At 42.2% G+C, this 19,274-nt stretch overlaps 7 non-coding genes across 7 annotated transcripts; all 7 read left to right on the forward strand.

Moving 5' to 3' along the window:
• The first annotated feature begins 1,506 nt into the window (after nt 1-1,506).
• On the forward strand, nt 1,507-1,578 carry trnaq-cug (transfer RNA glutamine (anticodon CUG)). Its single transcript has one exon. It is a non-coding gene; the product is annotated as a tRNA-Gln (tRNA).
• A 469-nt stretch (nt 1,579-2,047) lies between these two features.
• Nucleotides 2,048-2,119, forward strand: trnaq-cug (transfer RNA glutamine (anticodon CUG)). Its single transcript has one exon. It is a non-coding gene; the product is annotated as a tRNA-Gln (tRNA).
• A 4,230-nt stretch (nt 2,120-6,349) lies between these two features.
• Nucleotides 6,350-6,421, forward strand: trnaq-cug (transfer RNA glutamine (anticodon CUG)). Its single transcript has one exon. It is a non-coding gene; the product is annotated as a tRNA-Gln (tRNA).
• Nucleotides 6,422-6,882: 461 nt separating this feature from the next.
• Nucleotides 6,883-6,954, forward strand: trnaq-cug (transfer RNA glutamine (anticodon CUG)). Its single transcript has one exon. It is a non-coding gene; the product is annotated as a tRNA-Gln (tRNA).
• Nucleotides 6,955-9,025: 2,071 nt separating this feature from the next.
• trnaq-cug (transfer RNA glutamine (anticodon CUG)) lies at nt 9,026-9,097 on the forward strand. Its single transcript has one exon. It is a non-coding gene; the product is annotated as a tRNA-Gln (tRNA).
• Nucleotides 9,098-17,435: 8,338 nt separating this feature from the next.
• trnaq-cug (transfer RNA glutamine (anticodon CUG)) lies at nt 17,436-17,507 on the forward strand. The gene has a single exon. It is a non-coding gene; the product is annotated as a tRNA-Gln (tRNA).
• Nucleotides 17,508-18,523: 1,016 nt separating this feature from the next.
• trnaq-cug (transfer RNA glutamine (anticodon CUG)) lies at nt 18,524-18,595 on the forward strand. The gene has a single exon. It is a non-coding gene; the product is annotated as a tRNA-Gln (tRNA).
• The last annotated feature ends 679 nt before the right edge of the window (nt 18,596-19,274 follow it).

A 19,274-nucleotide genomic window follows, 5' to 3' on the forward strand; every position in this document is an offset into this window, starting at 1 on the left:
AATTCCGCTTATCCGATGTGTCCATGTTGTGCAGCTGGTATACAGAGAAACATCTCTAAGAAGCAACAGCGTGGGAACAGTTGGGGTTGTTGCAATAAGGAAATATTCAGCTAATTTGTAATACGTGTCTTGGCACATCCCTATGATTTCTGATCAAAAATAACGTATGTTACTACCTAAATAGAAAAGTATCCTAAAATGTGTTAATTTGGAGTATGAGTGCAATTAAAATCCGTTAACTCATATTCATTCACATGTGAAGCATGTACATGTAAAAATAGGATAAGGGTACAAAAACTACACAAGAGGAACAGATGAACATAACAAGAGGGAACAAGAGGGCTGTGCTGTGCATGCACCTCTCATATCTGTCTGAGCCACAACTAGACTTGGAAATGGATGATCGAGTCCCACCCAAACAGCCAACAAATGGTTCCATGGTATAATGGTTAGCACTTTGGACTCTGAATCCAGCCTTCCAAGTTCAGAACTCGGTGGGACCTGCAAATTTTGAATATAATGTTGCCATAAACACAAGGTAATTTCCAATTATCGCAGGTGTCCAGTTGGTATACAGAGAAACATTTCTAAGAAGCAACAGCGTGGTATTAGTTGGGGTTGTTACAATAAGGAAATATTCAGCAAATTTGTAATACGTGTGTTGGCACAACCCTATTATTTCTGATCAAAAATAACGTATGTTACTGCCTGAAGAGAAGAGTATCTTAAAATATGATAATTCGGAGTATGAGTGCAATTAAAATCCGTTAAACTCATATTCATTCATATGTGAAGCATGGAAATATAAAAATGGGATAAGGGTACAAAAACTACACAGCAGGAACAGATGGACATAACAAGAGGGAACAAGAGGGCTGCGCTGTGCATGAACCTCTCACATCTGTCTGAGCCACAACTAGACTTGGAAATGGATCATCTAGTCCCACCCAACTAGCTAAGATGTGGTTCCATGGTATAATGGTTAGCACTCTGGACTCTGAATCCAGCGATCCGAGTTCAAATCTCGATGGGACCTGCAAGTTTTGAATATAATGTTGCCATAAACACTGAAGGTATTGCGCTTATCCGCTGTGTCCATGTTGTGCAGCTGGTATACAGAGAAACATCTCTAAGAAGCAACACCGTGGTAACAGCTGGGGTTGTTGCAATAAGGAAATATTCAGCTAATTTGTAATACGTGTCTTGGCACATCCCTATGATTTCTGATCAAAAATAACGTATGTTACTACCTAAATAGTAAAGTATCCTAAAATGTGTTAATTTGGAGTATGAGTGCAATTAAAATCCGTTAAACTCATATTCATTCACATGTGAAGCATGTACATGTAAAAATAGGATAAGGTTACAAAAACTACACAGCAGGAACAGATGGACATAACAAGAGGGAACAAGAGGGCTGTGCTGTGCATGAACCTCTCACATCTGTCTGAGCCACAACTGGACTTGGAAATGGATGATCGAGTCCCACCCAATGAGCCAACACATGGTTCCATGGTGTAATGGTTAGCACTTTGGACTCTGAATCCAGCGATCCGAGTTCAAATCTCGGTGGGACCTGCAAGTTTTGAATATAATGTTGCCATAAACACAAGGTAATTTCTGGTCATCGGAGGTGTTCATGTTGTCCACCCGGTATACAGAGAAACATCTCTGAAAAGCAACAGCATAGCAGCAGTTGGGGTTGTTGCAATAAGGAAATATTCAGCAAATTTGTAATGTGTGTTTTGGCACATCCCTATGATTTCTGATCAAAAATAACGTATGTGACTACCTAAATGGAAAAGTGTCCTAAAATATGTTAATTCGCAGTATGAGTGCAATTAAAATCCGTTAAACTCATATTCATTCACATGTGAAGCATGGGAATGTAAAAATGGGTCAAGGGTACAAAAACTACACAGGAGGGACAAATGGACAGAACAAGAGGGCTGTGCTTTTCTTGAACTTCTTGAACCTCTCACATCTGTCTGAGCTACAACTAGACTTGGAAATGGATAATCGAGTCCCATCCAGCCGGTTAGCACTTGGTTCCATGGTGTAATGGTTAGCACTCTGGACTCTGAATCCAGCGATCCGAGTTCAAATCTCGATGGGACCTGCAAGTTTTGAATATAATGTTGCCATAAACACTGAAGGCAGTTGCGCTTATCCGATGTGTCCATGTTGTGCAGCTGGTATACAGAGAAACATCTCTAAGAAGCAACAACGTGGTAACAGCTGGGGTTGTTGCAATAAGGAAATATTCAGCTAATTTGTAATACGTGTCTTGGCACATCCCTATGATTTCTGATCAAAAATAACGTATGTTACTACCTAAATAGAAAAGTATCCTAAAATGTGTTAATTTGGAGTATGAGTGCAATTAAAATCCGTTAAACTCATATTCATTCACATGTGAAGCATGTACATGTAAAAATAGGATAAGGGTACAAAAACTACACAAGAGGAACAGATGAACATAACAAGAGGGAACAAGAGGGCTGTGCTGTGCATGCACCTCTCACATCTGTCTGAGCCACAACTAGACTTGGAAATGCATGATCGAGTCCCACCCAACTAGCCAACACATGGTTCCATGGTATAATGGTTAGCACTCTGGACTCTGAATCCAGCGTTCCGAGTTCAAAACTCGTTGGGACCTGCAAATTTTGAATATAATGTTGCCATAAACACAAGGTAATTTCCAATTATCGCAGGTGTCCAGTTGGTATACAGAGAAACATTTCTAAGAAGCAACAGCGTGGTATTAGTTGGGGTTGTTACAATAAGGAAATATTCAGCAAATTTGTAATACGTGTGTTGGCACAACCCTATTATTTCTGATCAAAAATAACGTATGTTACTGCCTAAAGAGAAGAGTATCTTAAAATATGATAATTCGGAGTATGAGTGCAATTAAAATCCGTTAAACTCATATTCATTCACATGTGAAGCATGTACATGTAAAAATAGGATAAGGGTACAAAACTACACAGCAGGAACAGTTGGACATAACAAGAGGGAACAAGAGGGCTGTGCTGTGAATGAACCTCTCACATCTGTCTGAGCCACAAGTAGACTTGGAAATGGATGATCGAGTCCTACCCAACTATCCAACCCATGGTGTAATGGTTAGCACTTTGGACTCTGAATCCAGTGATCCGAGTTCAAATCTCGGTGGGACCTGCAAGTTTTGAATATAATGTTGCCATAAACACAAGGTAATTTCTGGTCTTCGGAGGTGTTCATGTTGTCCACCTGGTATACAGAGAAACATCTCTGAAAAGCAACAGCATAGCAGCAGTTGGGGTTGTTGCAATAAGGAAATATTCAGCTAATTTGTAATACGTGTGTTGGCACAACCCTATTATTTCTGATCAAAAATAAAGTATGTTACTGCCTGAAGAGAAGAGTATCTTAAAATATGATAATTCGGAGTATGAGTGCAATTAAAATCCGTTAAACTCATATTCATTCACATGTGAAGCATGGAAATATAAAAATGGGATAAGGGTACAAAAACTACACAGCAGGAACAGATGGACATAACAAGAGGGAACAAGAGGGCTGCGCTGTGCATGAACCTCTCACATCTGTCTGAGCCACAACTAGACTTGGAAATGGATGATCGAGTCCCACCGTAGTTTCTAACATGTGGTTCCATGGTATAATGGTTAGCACTCTGGACTCTGAATCCAGCGATCCGAGTTCAAATCTCGATGGGACCTGCAAGTTTTGAATATAATGTTGCCATAAACACTGAAGGCAGTTGCGCTTATCCGATGTGTCCATGTTGTGCAGCTGGTATACAGAGAAACATCTCTAAGAAGCAACACCGTGGTAACAGCTGGGGTTGTTGCAATAAGGAAATATTCAGCTAATTTGTAATACGTGTCTTGGCACATCCCTATGATTTCTGATCAAAAATAACGTATGTTACTACCTAAATAGAAAAGTATCCTAAAATGTGTTAATTTGGAGTATGAGTGCAATTAAAATCCGTTAAACTCATATTCATTCACATGTGAAGCATGTACATGTAAAAATAGGATAAGGGTACAAAAACTACACAAGAGGAACAGATGAACATAACAAGAGGGAACAAGAGGGCTGTGCTGTGCATGCACCTCTCACATCTGTCTGAGCCACAACTAGACTTGGAAATGGATGATCGAGTCCCACCCAACTAGCCAACACATGGTTCCATGGTATAATGGTTAGCACTCTGGACTCTGAATCCAGCGTTCCGAGTTCAAAACTCGTTGGGACCTGCAAATTTTGAATATAATGTTGCCATAAACACAAGGTAATTTCTGGTCATCGGAGGTGTTCATGTTGTCCACCCGGTATACAGAGAAACATCTCTGAAAAGCAACAGCATAGCAGCAGTTGGGGTTGTTGCAATAAGGAAATATTCAGCAAATTTGTAATGTGTGTTTTGGCACATCCATATGATTTCTGATCAAAAATAACGTATGTGACTACCTAAATGGAAAAGTGTCCTAAAATATGTTAATTCGCAGTATGAGTGCAATTAAAATCCGTTAAACTCATATTCATTCACATGTGAAGCATGGGAATGTAAAAATGGGTCAAGGGTACAAAAACTACACAGGAGGGACAAATGGACAGAACAAGAGGGCTGTGCTTTTCTTGAACTTCTTGAACCTCTCACATCTGTCTGAGCTACAACTAGACTTGGAAATGGATAATCGAGTCCCATCCAGCCGGTTAACACTTGGTTCCATGGTGTAATGGTTAGCACTCTGGACTCTGAATCTAGAGATCTGAGTTCAAATCACTGTGGGACCTGCAACTTTTGAATACAATGTTGACGTAAACACTGAAGGCAATTCCGCTTATCCGATGTGTCCATGTTGTCCAGCTGGTATACAGAGAAACATTTCTAAGAAGCAACACCGTGGTAACAGCTGGGGTTGTTGCAATAAGGAAATATTCAGCTAATTTGTAATACGTGTCTTGGCACATCCCTATTATTTCTGATCAAAAATAACGTATGTTACTGCCTGAAGAGAAGAGTGTCTTAAAATATGATAATTCGGAGAATGAGTGCAATTAAAATCCGTTAAACCCATATTCATTCACATGTGAAGCATGTACATGTAAAAATAGGATAAGGGTACAAAAACTACACAAGAGGAACAGATTAACATAACAAGAGGGAACAAGAGGGCTGTGCTGTGCATGCACCTCTCACATCTGTCTGAACCAAAACTAGACTTGGAAATGGATGATCGAGTCCCACCCAACTAGCCAACACATGGTTCCATGGTATAATGGTTAGCACTCTGGACTCTGAATCCAGCGTTCCGAGTTCAAAACTCGTTGGGACCTGCAAATTTTGAATATAATGTTGCCATAAACACAAGGTAATTTCCAATTATCGCAGGTGTCCAGTTGGTATACAGAGAAACATTTCTAAGAAGCAACAGCGTGGTATTAGTTGGGGTTGTTACAATAAGGAAATATTCAGCAAATTTGTAATACGTGTGTTGGCACAACCCTATTATTTCTGATCAAAAATAACGTATGTTACTGCCTAAAGAGAAGAGTATCTTAAAATATGATAATTCGGAGTATGAGTGCAATTAAAATCCGTTAAACTCATATTCATTCACATGTGAAGCATGTACATGTAAAAATAGGATAAGGGTACAAAACTACACAGCAGGAACAGTTGGACATAACAAGAGGGAACAAGAGGGCTGTGCTGTGAATGAACCTCTCACATCTGTCTGAGCCACAAGTAGACTTGGAAATGGATGATCGAGTCCCACCCAACTAGCCAACCCATGGTGTAATGGTTAGCACTTTGGACTCTGAATCCAGTGATCCGAGTTCAAATCTCGGTGGGACCTGCAAGTTTTGAATATAATGTTGCCATAAACACAAGGTAATTTCTGGTCATCGGAGGTGTTCATGTTGTCCACCTGGTATACAGAGAAACATCTCTGAAAAGCAACAGCATAGCAGCAGTTGGGGTTGTTGCAATAAGGAAATATTCAGCTAATTTGTAATACGTGTGTTGGCACAACCCTATTATTTCTGATCAAAAATAAAGTATGTTACTGCCTGAAGAGAAGAGTATCTTAAAATATGATAATTCGGAGTATGAGTGCAATTAAAATCCGTTAAACTCATATTCATTCACATGTGAAGCATGGAAATATAAAAATGGGATAAGGGTACAAAAACTACACAGCAGGAACAGATGGACATAACAAGAGGGAACAAGAGGGCTGCGCTGTGCATGAACCTCTCACATCTGTCTGAGCCACAACTAGACTTGGAAATGGATGATCGAGTCCCACCCAACTAGCCAACACATGGTTCCATGGTGTAATGGTTAGCACTCTGGACTCTGAATCCAGCGATCCGAGTTCAAATCTCGGTGGGACCTGCAAGTTTTGAATATAATGTTGCCATAAACACAAGGTAATTTCCAATTATCGCAGGTGTCCAGTTGGTATACAGAGAAACATTTCTAAGAAGCAACAGCGTGGTATCAGTTGGGGTTGTTACAATAAGGAAATATTCAGCAAATTTGTAATACGTGTGTTGGCACAACCCTATTATTTCTGTTCAAAAATAACGTATGTTACTGCCTGAAGAGAAGAGTATCTTAAAATATGATAATTCGGAGTATGAGTGCAATTAAAATCCGTTAAACCCATATTCATTCACATGTGAAGCATGTACATGTAAAAATAGGATAAGGGTACAAAAACTACACAAGAGGAACAGATGAACATAACAAGAGGGAACAAGAGGGCTGTGCTGTGCATGCACCTCTCACATCTGTCTGAACCACAACTAGACTTGGAAATGGATGATCGAGTCCCACCCAACTAGCCAACACATGGTTCCATGGTATAATGGTTAGCACTCTGGACTCTGAATCCAGTGATCCGAGTTCAAATCTCGATGGGACCTGCAAGTTTTGAATATAATGTTGCCGTAAACACTGAAGGCAATTCCGCTTATCCGATGTGTCCATGTTGTCCAGCTGGTATACAGAGAAACATCTCTAAGAAGCAACAGCGTGGGAACAGTTGGGGTTGTTGCAATAAGAAAATATTCAGCTAATTTGTAATACGTGTCTTGGCACATCCCTATGATTTCTGATCAAAAATAACGTATGTTACTACCTAAATAGAAAAGTATCCTAAAATATGTTAATTCGGAGTATGAGTGCAATTAAAATCCGTTAAACTCATATTCATTCACATGTGAAGCATGGAAATGTAAAAATGGGTTAAAGGTACAAAAACGACACAGGAGGGACAAATGGACGGAACAAGAGGGCTGTGCTTTTCTTGAACCTCTCACATCTGTCTGAGCCACAACGAGACTTGGAAATGGATGATCGAGTCCCACCCAACTAGTTAACACATGGTGTAATTGTTAGCACTCTGGACTCTGAATCCAGCGATCCGAGTTCAAATCAAGATGGGACCTGCAAGTTTTGAATATAATGTTGCCATAAACACTGAAGGCAATTCCGCTTATCCCATGTGTCCATGTTGTGCAGCTGGTATACAGAGAAACATCTCTAAGAAGCAACAGCGTGGGAACAGTTGGGGTTGTTGCAATAAGGAAATATTCAGCTAATTTGTAATACGTGTCTGGGCACATCCCTATGATTTCTGATCAAAAACAACGTATGTTACTACCTAAAGAGTAAAGTATCCTAAAATATGTTAATTCGGAGAATGAGGGCAATTAAAATCCGTTAAACTCATATTCGTTCACATGTGAAGCATGTACATGTAAAAATAGGATAAGGGTACAAAAACTACACAGCAGGAACAGATGGACATAACAAGAGGGAACAAGAGGGCTGTGCTGTGCATGCACCTCTCACATCTGTCTGAGCCACAACTAGACTTGGAAATGGATGATCGAGTCCCACCCAACTAGCCAACAAATGGTTCCATGGTATAATGGTTAGCACTCTGGACTCTGAATGCAGCGTTCCGACTTCAAAACTCGGTGGGACCTGCAAATTTTGAATATAATGTTGCCATAAACACAAGATAATTTCCAATTATCGCAGGTGTCCAGTTGGTATACAGAGAAACATTTCTAAGAAGCAACAGCGTGGTATTAGTTGGGGTTGTTACAATAAGGAAATATTCAGCAAATTTGTAATACGTGTGTTGGCACAACCCTATTATTTCTGATCAAAAATAACGTATGTTACTGCCTGAAGAGAAGAGTATCTTAAAATATGATAATTCGGAGTATGAGTGCAATTAAAATCCGTTAAACTCATATTCATTCACATGTGAAGCATGGAAATATAAAAATGGGATAAGGTTTCAAAAACTACACAGCAGGAACGGCTGGACATAACAAGAGGGAACAAGAGGGCTGCGCTGTGCATGAACCTCTCACATCTGTCTGAGCCACAACTAGACTTGGAAATGGATGATCGAGTCCCACCCACCAAGCCAACACATTGTTCCATGGTGTAATGGTTAGCGCTTTGGACTCTAAATCCAGTGATCCGAGTTCAAATCTCGCTGGGACCTGCAAGTTTTGAATATGTTGTTGCCATAAACACAAGGTAATTTCTGGTCATCGGAGGTGTTCATGTTGTCCACCTGGTATACAGAGAAACATCTCTGAAAAGCAAAAGCATAGCAGCAGTTGGGGTTGTTGCAATAAGGAAATATTCAGCAAATTTGTAATACGTGTGTTGGCACAACCCTATTATTTCTGATCAAAAATAACGTATGTTACTGCCTGAAGAGAAGAGTATCTTAAAATATGATAATTCGGAGTATGAGTGCAATTAAAATCCGTTAAACTCATATTCATTCACATGTGAAGCATGGAAATATAAAAATGGGATAAGGGTACAAAAACTACACAGCAGGAACAGATGGACATAACAAGAGGGAACAAGAGGGCTGCGCTGTGCATGAACCTCTCACATCTGTCTGAGCCACAACTAGACTTGGAAATGGATGATCGAGTCCCACCCAACTACCCGACAAATGGTTCCATGGTATAATGGTTAGCACTTTGGACTCTGAATCCAGCGTTCCGAGTTCAAAACTCGGTGGGACCTGCAAATTCTGAATATAATGTTGCCATAAACACAAGGTAATTTCCAATTATCGCAGGTGTCCAGTTGGTATACAGAGAAACATTTCTAAGAAGCAACAGCGTGGTATTAGTTGGGGTTGTTACAATAAGGAAATATTCAGCAAATTTGTAATACGTGTGTTGGCACAACCCTATTATTTCTGATCAAAAATAACGTATATTACTGCCTGAAGAGAAGAGTATCTTAAAATATGATAATTCGGAGTATGAGTGCAATTAAAATCCGTTAAACTCATATTCATTCACATGTGAAGCATGGAAATATAAAAATGGGATAAGGGTACAAAAACTACACAGCAGGAACAGATGGACATAACAAGAGGGAACAAGAGGGCTGCGCTGTGCATGAACCTCTCACATCTGTCTGAGCCACAACTAGACCTTGAAATGGATGATCGAGTCCCACCCAACCAGCTAACATGTGGTTCCATGGTATAATGGTTAGCACTCTGGACTCTGAATCCAGCGATCCGAGTTCAAATCTCGATGGGACCTGCAAGTTTTGAATATAATGTTGCCATAAACACTGAAGGCAATTGCGCTTATCCGATGCGTCCATGTTGTGCAGCTGGTATACAGAGAAACATCTCTAAGAAGCAACACCGTGGTAACAGCTGGGGTTGTTGCAATAAGGAAATATTCAGCTAATTTGTAATACGTGTGTAGCCCGTGGAATTAGATACCACACAGGACACAATTACTTCCGGGGTTCTTGTAGCTTTAATTTTATTGTTTGAACCTTCGAATGCAGATCGTTTTACTGAGTGCATACATTCCTGTGTCTTTCGAGCAAACAGCTCATAAATGTTCACAGATGTGGCAAGTTTAACAGAAAAGATTTTAAAAAGGGAAATAATAAATACAAAATACGGTGCAAAATACGGCAGTGGACTATGTACGTTAAACAGGGTTTAACAAAGACATGTGGAACTTCCTGAAGATCGCGCAACTTCTCACTCTGTCAGTTACCTTGTCATGCCTGCAATGGCGAACAGCGGTCGACGGCTCGCGCCCAAAATCACCGAACATCAACTCCAGTAGCGTTTACTACGGAGTCAGAGCCTCGTCACACCGCAATCTTCAGGCGCTCCACACAAGAAAAAAAGAAAGAATACCCAAGATGCACTTGGATAACTTGCACGGAGTTACAATAAAAGTCCGCCACTGCCACTTACTGGTCAAAACATGCAATGACAACCAAAACTATAAAAATACACTCACAATCTGCCTCACAATTTAAATACATCAAATGACATTTTACATGGCTTGACAGTGTAACAATTACATATATTAACAGTTAAACTATACTAAATTTAAGTGGAAAATCATTTAACATATTTAACAGATTTACCACCCGGCTACATACTCCCCTGCAAATATAGTCAACGTCCTCGGTGACTACGAAACATGAACTGACTCAAATACTCCCTGCAAGGCCTTTTCAAAGAGAGCAGCACCCAAGCTTGTCAAAACCGTAGAGACCATGTCTGTGCTGACTGAGACTGCATTACAGGCTGACTTTGGCAGATGAAATGGGTTTGAATGAGATCCAGCCATTTCCCGCTTGCTTTTCCTAATGGCAGGTTTAGGTGCATAGGTTCTACGTCCTGCTCCACCAGCATCCTCTGTTAGTGCGGGCCTGTCCCTGTTTTCAATATTGGGCAAGTCACTGTCGCTAACGTTTGGATGCACATCATTAACACATTCTGTTTCTGTGCCACAATTTCTCATATCTGAATAACCTTCCTCAGGTCCTTCACCGTCACTCTCATCTGTGGGTGCTGTCACAGGTAAACTAACACTTTCTGCTGCAAGAGGCAGGTTAGGTACTTGCACAAGCCGGCGAGGGATGACTTCCTCAACAATAACAAAATCAGCCTCAGGTGACTCAGGCTCATCCTCAGCTACAGGCTGTGTAGTGGTCTGTAACCTAGTTCTAGTTCTTGGTTTGGGAACTGGTTTCGCACAAGGTCGCAACTCTGACCTATGAACTCTTTTAATGGGACCTCCCTCAAAAGGTTCAACAGTGTGTGTGGTACCCTGGATGTCAACTACCTTGTAGACTGTTGAGGTCCATGTGTCCTGAATCTTATGTCTACCTGGGGGTCTGTGACGTAGGAAAACCAACTGACCAATGTCCACAGGAGGACAATACACCTTCTCATTTTGCAGTGAGATCCTCTCAGCTGCCTTCTGCTCTGAGTACTCTCTGGCTCTCTCATGTGCCTGTCGGAGTCTCTCCTGATGAACAGACAACCAATCCTGTTTCCTGTCTGACACACACTCACGCCCTAATAAAGCATCTACTGGGAGATGTGGCTGTACCCCGAAAAGCAAATAATAAGGCGAGTACCCTGTGGTGGAATGAGGAGTGACATTATAGGCATATACTACTTCAGACAGATGCTCTGGCCAACGCTTTTTTTTCTCTGGTGGGAGTGTCCTTAACAAGTCATGGAGTGTGCGATTGTATCTTTCACACTGACCGTTTCCCTGTGGCCTGTAGGGAGTTGTCCGTGTCTTTTTAACCCCATAGAGTTTGCACAGCTCTGCTATAATTTCACTCTCGAAATTTCGACCTTGGTCTGAGTGCAGTCTCTCTGGGACCCCATATTTCATGAACCACTCCCTGAGCAAAACTTTAGCTGTAGTGTCAGCCTTCTGGTCTTTGGTAGCATACGCTTGTGTGAACTTTGTAAACACATCGGTCACAACAAGGACATTTTCACGGCCATCTGAAGCTGCCTCCAACACTGTAAAATCAACAGCCACCACTTCTAGAGGTCGGGAGGCCAGGAATGCCTGAACTGGAGCATGGATTTTTGGCTGAGGCATCTTGGTCAAAATGCACCGCTCGCAGTTTTTAACCCAGCTTTCAACATCCTCGCATAGCCCTACCCAAAAACACCTCCCTCTTAGCAAGTTTACAGTGCGCTCTATGCCCTGATGTCCCATGTTGTTATGTACATTTTCTAGAACTTGGTCCCTCAAACAACTAGGCACAAGTAACTGCCACACTTCTCCATGACGTGGGTCTGTGATAACCCTGTACAACAACCCTTCTCGTTGTTGTATGCATCTCCATTGTTTCAACAATCTTTTCACTTGACTAGACAGGGCTGCTCTCTCTCTGGGACATGGCCTCCTCCCCCGATCCCAAAATGCCCTAAACTCTTTTAGGGTGGGGTCACCGGCCTGAAAACCTACCAGCTCCTCTCTGGTATAACCTGGCAGTGTGGGGGTGTTGCCCTGTTTAGTACCTGTCTCACCAGACCTCGACTCCCCAGCACGGATCTGTCTCACTTTGTAACACTCCAGACCTCTAGAGACAAGACCAGGATCCAGAACTGTTCCTCGCTCAATCAGGTTACACACAGTGATACAGTCGTCAAAATCCGAGTCAGGGTCTGTTTCAGGCTCCCCTGCAAACTCCTGCCTAGAGAGAGCATCTGCGGCGGCATTACTGCAACCAGGACGGTACTTAACCTCGAAATCAAAAACAGACAGTTGCGCTACCCACCTCTGCTCTATAGCACCTAACTTGGCTGTCTTGAGGTGGCAGAGGGGATTGTTATCAGTCAGGACAACAAACTTTGAACCAAGCAAGTAACCCCTGAATTTTTCAGCAACTGCCCATTTTAAGGCAAGCAACTCCAACTTCATGCTACTATAATTTCGGTCATTCTTCTCAGCCTGGCGTAGTCTGCGGCTAGCATATGCTAGGACACGTCTGGTGTCACCTTGCTGCTGACACAATACAGCGCCTAATCCATGCTGACTAGCATCTGTCTCAACTACAAATGGTTGTGTGAAATCGGCAAAACCCAAAATGGGAGCAGAGGTAAGTTTTTCCTTTAACTGCTCAAAGGAAGAGTCACACTCTGGTGTCCACATATTACAAAACTGGTGACCTACTTTCCCTGTTTTTTTCACACCTGAACATTTGTTGACTAGGTCATGCAGTGGCCCGGCAATCTGTGAGAAGCCTCGAATGAATCTCCTGTAGTAACTACAGAAACCCAAGAACGACTGCAGCTCTTTGGCAGTGGTTGGGACCTTCCAGTTCTTAACAGCAGAGACCTTGGAGGGGTCAGTTCCTATACCTTCTGCTGACACCTGATGACCCAAAAACTTTACTGACTGTTGTAGAAAAGCACACTTCTGCAACTTCACCTTAAGGCCCGTCTCTGCCAGTCTCTTAAACACAGTCTCAAGTCTCTCCAAATGCTGCTCAAATGTCTCTGAAAAAACCAAGATGTCATCTAGGTAGACCAGGAGTATCTGAAAAATGAGATCATTCATAGTAACTTGCATAAGTCTCTGAAATGTAGCTGGACCGTTACAAACACCAAAAGGCATTCTCACGTACTCATACAGACCAAACGGTGTAGTAAATGCAGTCTTAGTCCGATCCCTCTCATGCATAGCTACCTGGTGGTATCCGCTCGCCAGATCTATGGTCGAAAAGAACTTTGCCCCTCTCAGCGCATCAAAACTCTCATCAATTCTCGGGAGCGGGAATGCATCACGTCTTGTCTTTGAGTTGAGTTTCCTGTAATCAACACATAGCCTCAGACTACCATCTGCCTTTCTCACTAGTACTATGGGCGAAGCATAAGCACTAGAGCTTTCTTGAATGACCCCTTTTTTAAGCAGCTTGCCAATATGTTCCCTGACTTCACTGTACTGTGTGGGTGGGATTCGTCTGTATGGCTGTGTTACAGGTATGTCATCTGTCAGATGGATCTCATGTTGTACTTTGTCAGTGTGGCCTAGATCTTCATCTTCTGTTGCAAACACAAAAGAGTACTTCTCCAGTAACAAAGTCAGCTGTGCTTGCTGTTCTGGGCTACCACAAAAATTGAGCTTGCCGAGAATTTCCTGCACATCTGTCGGTGTTTCGGGGTGTTCACTGATACTCACTTGTTCAGTGTCCGCTGAGATTCTCTGGAACTGTACCTCACAAAGCTCATCACTTTTCACACAGTCTACCTGAGTCAAAACCCCTAGCCTAGTCCGTGGCCCTAGCCAGATATCTTCATCAGACATGTTCATGACTCGGACTGGAAAAATGTGATTGCCCGATGAAACCAAAGTAGGCACAACAACCAAACCTCCAGGAACGGGGACACCCACAGACTCCAGCAACAAAAAAGAACCATCCTCACTCACGGTCCTGAGTCCCCTGGCCATAACTGTAGCAGCAGATGAAGCAGGTACATGGACTACATCCTTACCAGCTACCCTAGCGAAAGAGAGTCTGTCTGTTGCATGTACTGCATGAAGATGATTAAAAGCCTCTCTCCAGTTTGAGTCAAACCTCTCCTGCAGTGTGGTGTCAAACTCAGTGTGTACTAGCTCTCTGCATTTTTTGACAATGTTCATCCCTATTAGACCTGGAACAGAGGAAGAGTGTTCAGAATCTTTAACTATCAGAAAACCTCGCTCTGGGATAGTCAGACCCATGGCTTCTACATCAAGCTCCACATAGCCCATATAGGGTATGTCTAATCCATTAGCTGCAGTGATCTTTAACCACTCAAATGCCGGGTGAATGTCTTCACCTTTCACTGACAGGTGTTCCCTGAAAAAACTCTCAGAAATTGTACTGACCTGGCTACCAGTGTCAAGTAAGCAGGACACTGTAACACCTCGTAGTTTCACCTCAACAGTTTTACATTCTCCGACTGCACGCTCTAAGATCCTGCTTCTGTCTGGAGTCTCTTTTGGTGAGCCAGCTTCCTCCCCTCGAGTTGTGTGGCTCATGACAACTGAGGGTGCGAGTTTTCCTGCACTACATAAGAACTAGGTGTTGCGTCCCCTTGACCCCCTCTGGCCTGTGAGCATTTTCTTGCAATGTGACCTATGCCTCTACACTTGAAACAGATAGGCTGACCATCTGGTGTGAACTTTGGCTGGGGTCTAGGTCGTGGCTTGGGCTCTAGGAATGTCTGTTGAGTGCTGCGCTTACTCAGTTCACCTACAGCAAAGGCTAGATCAGCGAGTGTTTTGCCTAACTCTGCTAGCTGTTTTTCTTGATGGGCTACTGCTCTCCGAACATCATTTAATGCAATACCTTGGTCATTGTTTGTTTTAATAATAGAGCACTGGGTTTCCGGAACCTCTAATGTAACTCGGTTGCTCTTTATGACCCTGGGACGATGAGACCTGCTGTCCTCCATCTCCCACAGGAGGGCCTCGTTCCTCACATCTAGAAGACTGCTCTCTGGTTTGTCCCTAACCATTTTCCTGAGTTCACGCCTGAGTGCTGCTTCTCTTAAACCCTCAATAAACCGGTCTCTGAGCACAGTTTTCTCATTAGGTATTACATCTGTGGACTGTTTCACTACAGAGCTCAAAATCTGGGATAGTGCATGGGAGTAGTCACGGAGGTCTTCTCCATCAGTTTGGTTACGGTTGTAAAAGGTCTGCAAAAGCTGTGTGGAACTGCGCTTTTCCCCAAATGCATTGCTCAGGTAAGAGTATAAATCACTGGGCCCCACTGACTGACCCCTCATGCATAGTCGCACCTCTTCCAATGCAGGGCCATGCAATAGAGATAGTATATAGTCACATTGTTCCTCTGTTGTTTGCTCTCTGTATCTTAAAACCCTTTCAACCTCTTCAATAAACTCTTCGACAGATCTCCTGTCTGTACCACACTCCCCACTAAATGCTTGGATCTGGCGTTCTCTTGGAACGTAGATGTATGAACGTGTGGGTGCACTGTTATCACTTGCTCTCTGAGCCCTTGCTTCACCATTTAACCTGGTGAGCTCATCTCGCAGTCTGGCAAGCTCTTGCATGGTGGTCTGCATTTCTTTTGTAGCACCTTCACCTATACCCATTATGCCACCTGAGGTGTGGCCATTATCATTACGTGAACTCCCTTCATCACCAGAATCACTAGACATAATGATATATTAATCTTTACTCAGTCCAGTATAAATGAGGATATTTAGTTCAAAACCTGGTTCAAGGATACTACAAGGACAGTCTTTAACTTGGAGCCTTGCTGGATCTTGGTCTTTGTAGCTGAAGTTAGCGCTGGAGTCCTCTGCGCTGGTACGGCTGAGTCGTGTGAAACAGGAAGCACCAGAACCTCTTAGATGCCCTCACGTCGTCTCTCGCTGGTCACCACCTCCACAGCAGGATGGCTTCAGACTCAACACCAACGGACGTCACCAGCAATCTTCACCACTGCCGTATTTTTTTTTTTTTAAGTAAAAATAAGCCACTCTGTTGCCAATTTTAAAAAAAATGTTTTAGCTACACCCCACTCCTGGTACCAAAATTATGTAGCCCGTGGAATTAGATACCACACAGGACACAATTACTTCCGGGGTTCTTGTAGCTTTAATTTTATTGTTTGAACCTTCGAATGCAGATCGTTTTACTGAGTGCATACATTCCTGTGTCTTTCGAGCAAACAGCTCATAAATGTTCACAGATGTGGCAAGTTTAACAGAAAAGATTTTAAAAAGGGAAATAATAAATACAAAATACGGTGCAAAATACGGCAGTGGACTATGTACGTTAAACAGGGTTTAACAAAGACATGTGGAACTTCCTGAAGATCGCGCAACTTCTCACTCTGTCAGTTACCTTGTCATGCCTGCAATGGCGAACAGCGGTCGACGGCTCGCGCCCAAAATCACCGAACATCAACTCCAGTAGCGTTTACTACGGAGTCAGAGCCTCGTCACACCGCAATCTTCAGGCGCTCCACACAAGAAAAAAAGAAAGAATACCCAAGATGCACTTGGATAACTTGCACGGAGTTACAATAAAAGTCCGCCACTGCCACTTACTGGTCAAAACATGCAATGACAACCAAAACTATAAAAATACACTCACAATCTGCCTCACAATTTAAATACATCAAATGACATTTTACATGGCTTGACAGTGTAACAATTACATATATTAACAGTTAAACTATACTAAATTTAAGTGGAAAATCATTTAACATATTTAACAGATTTACCACCCGGCTACACGTGTCTTGGCACATCCCTATGATTTCTGATCAAAAACAACGTATGTTACTACCTAAATAGAAAAGTATCCTAAAATGTGTTAATTTGGAGTATGAGTGCAATTAAAATCCGTTAAACTCATATTCATTCACATGTGAAGCATGTACATGTAAAAATAGGATAAGGGTACAAAAACTACACAGCAGGAACAGATGGACATAACAAGAGGGAAAAAGAGGGCTGTGCTGTGCATGAACCTCTCACATCTGTCTGAGCCACAACTAGACTTGGAAATGGATGATCGAGAACAAGGCAACACATGGTTCCATGGTGTAATGGTTAGCACTTTGGACTCTGAATCCAGCGATCCGAGTTCAAATCTCGGTGGGACCTGCAAGTTATTGAATATAATGTTGCCATAAACACAAGGTAATTTCTGGTCATCGGAGGTGTTCATGTTGTCCACCTGGTATACAGAGAAACATCTCTGAAAAGCAACAGCATAGCAGCAGTTGGGGTTGTTGCAATAAGGAAATATTCAGCAAATTTGTAATACGTGTGTTTTGGCACATCCATATGATTTCTGATCAAAAATAACGTATGTGACTACCTAAATGGAAAAGTGTCCTAAAATATGTTAATTCGCAGTATGAGTGCAATTAAAATCCGTTAAACTCATATTCATTCCCATGTGAAGCATGGGAATGTAAAAATGGGTTACGGGTACAAAAACTACACAGGAGGGACAAATGGACAGAACAAGAGGGCTGTGCTTTTCTTGAACTTCTTGAACCTCTCACATCTGTCTGAGCTACAACTAGACTTGGAAATGGAAAATCGAGTCCCATCCAGCCGGCTAACACATGGTTCCATGGTATAATGGTTAGCACTCTGGACTCTGAATCCAGAGATCTGAGTTCAAATCACTGTGGGACCTGCAAGTTTTGAATACAATGTTGCCATAAACACTGAAGGCAATTGCGCTTATCCGATGTGTCCATGTTGTGCAGCTGGTATACAGAGAAACATCTCTAAGAAGCAACACCGTGGTAACAGCTGGGGTTGTTGCAATAAGGAAATATTCAGCTAATTTGTAATACGTGTCTCTGCACATCCCTATGATTTCTGATAAAAAAATAACGTATGTTACTACCTAAATAGAAAAGCATCTTAAAATGTGTTAATTTGGAGTATGAGTGCAATTAAAATCCGTTAAACTCATATTCATTCACATGTGAAGCATGTATATGTAAAAATAGGATAAGGGTACAAAAACTACACAGCAGGAACAGATGGACATCACAAGAGGGAAGAAGAGGGCTGTGCTGTGAATGAACCTCTCACATCTGTCTGAGCCACAACTAGACTTGGAAATGGATGATCGAGTCCCACCCGGCAAGCCAACACATGGTTCCATTGTGTAATGGTTAGCGCTTTGGACTCTGAATCCAGTGATCCGAGTTCAAATCTCGGTGGGACCTGCAAGTTTTGAATATGTTGTTGCCATAAACACAAGGTAATTTCTGGTCATCGGAGGTGTTCATGTTGTCCACCTGGTATACAGAGAAACATCTCTGAAAAGCAACAGCATAGCAGCAGTTGGGGTTGTTGCAATAAGGAAATATTCAGCAAATTTGTAATACGTGTGTTTTGGCACATCCATATGATTTCTGATCAAAAATAACGTATGTGACTACCTAAATGGAAAAGTGTCCTAAAATATGTTAATTCGCAGTATGAGTGCAATTAAAATCCGTTAAACTCATATTCATTCACATGTGAAGCCTGGGAATGTAAAAATGGGTTAAGGGTACAAAAACTACACAGGAGGGACAAATGGACAGAACAAGAGGGCTGTGCTTTTCTTGAACTTCTTGAACCTCTCACATCTGTCTGAGCTACAACTAGACTTGGAAATGGAAAATCGAGTCCCATCCAGCCGGCTAACACATGGTTCCATGGTATAATGGTTAGCACACTGGACTCTGAATCCAGAGATCTGAGTTCAAATCACTGTGGGACCTGCAAGTTTTGAATACAATGTTGCCGTAAACACTGAAGGCAATTCCGCTTATCCGATGTGTCCATGTTGTCCAGCTGGTATACAGAGAAACATCTCTAAGAAGCAACAGCGTGGTATTAGTTGGGGTTGTTGCAATA

This window comes from Lampris incognitus, chromosome 1 (assembly GCF_029633865.1).
Source record: "Lampris incognitus isolate fLamInc1 chromosome 1, fLamInc1.hap2, whole genome shotgun sequence".
NCBI lineage: Eukaryota > Metazoa > Chordata > Actinopteri > Lampriformes > Lampridae > Lampris > Lampris incognitus.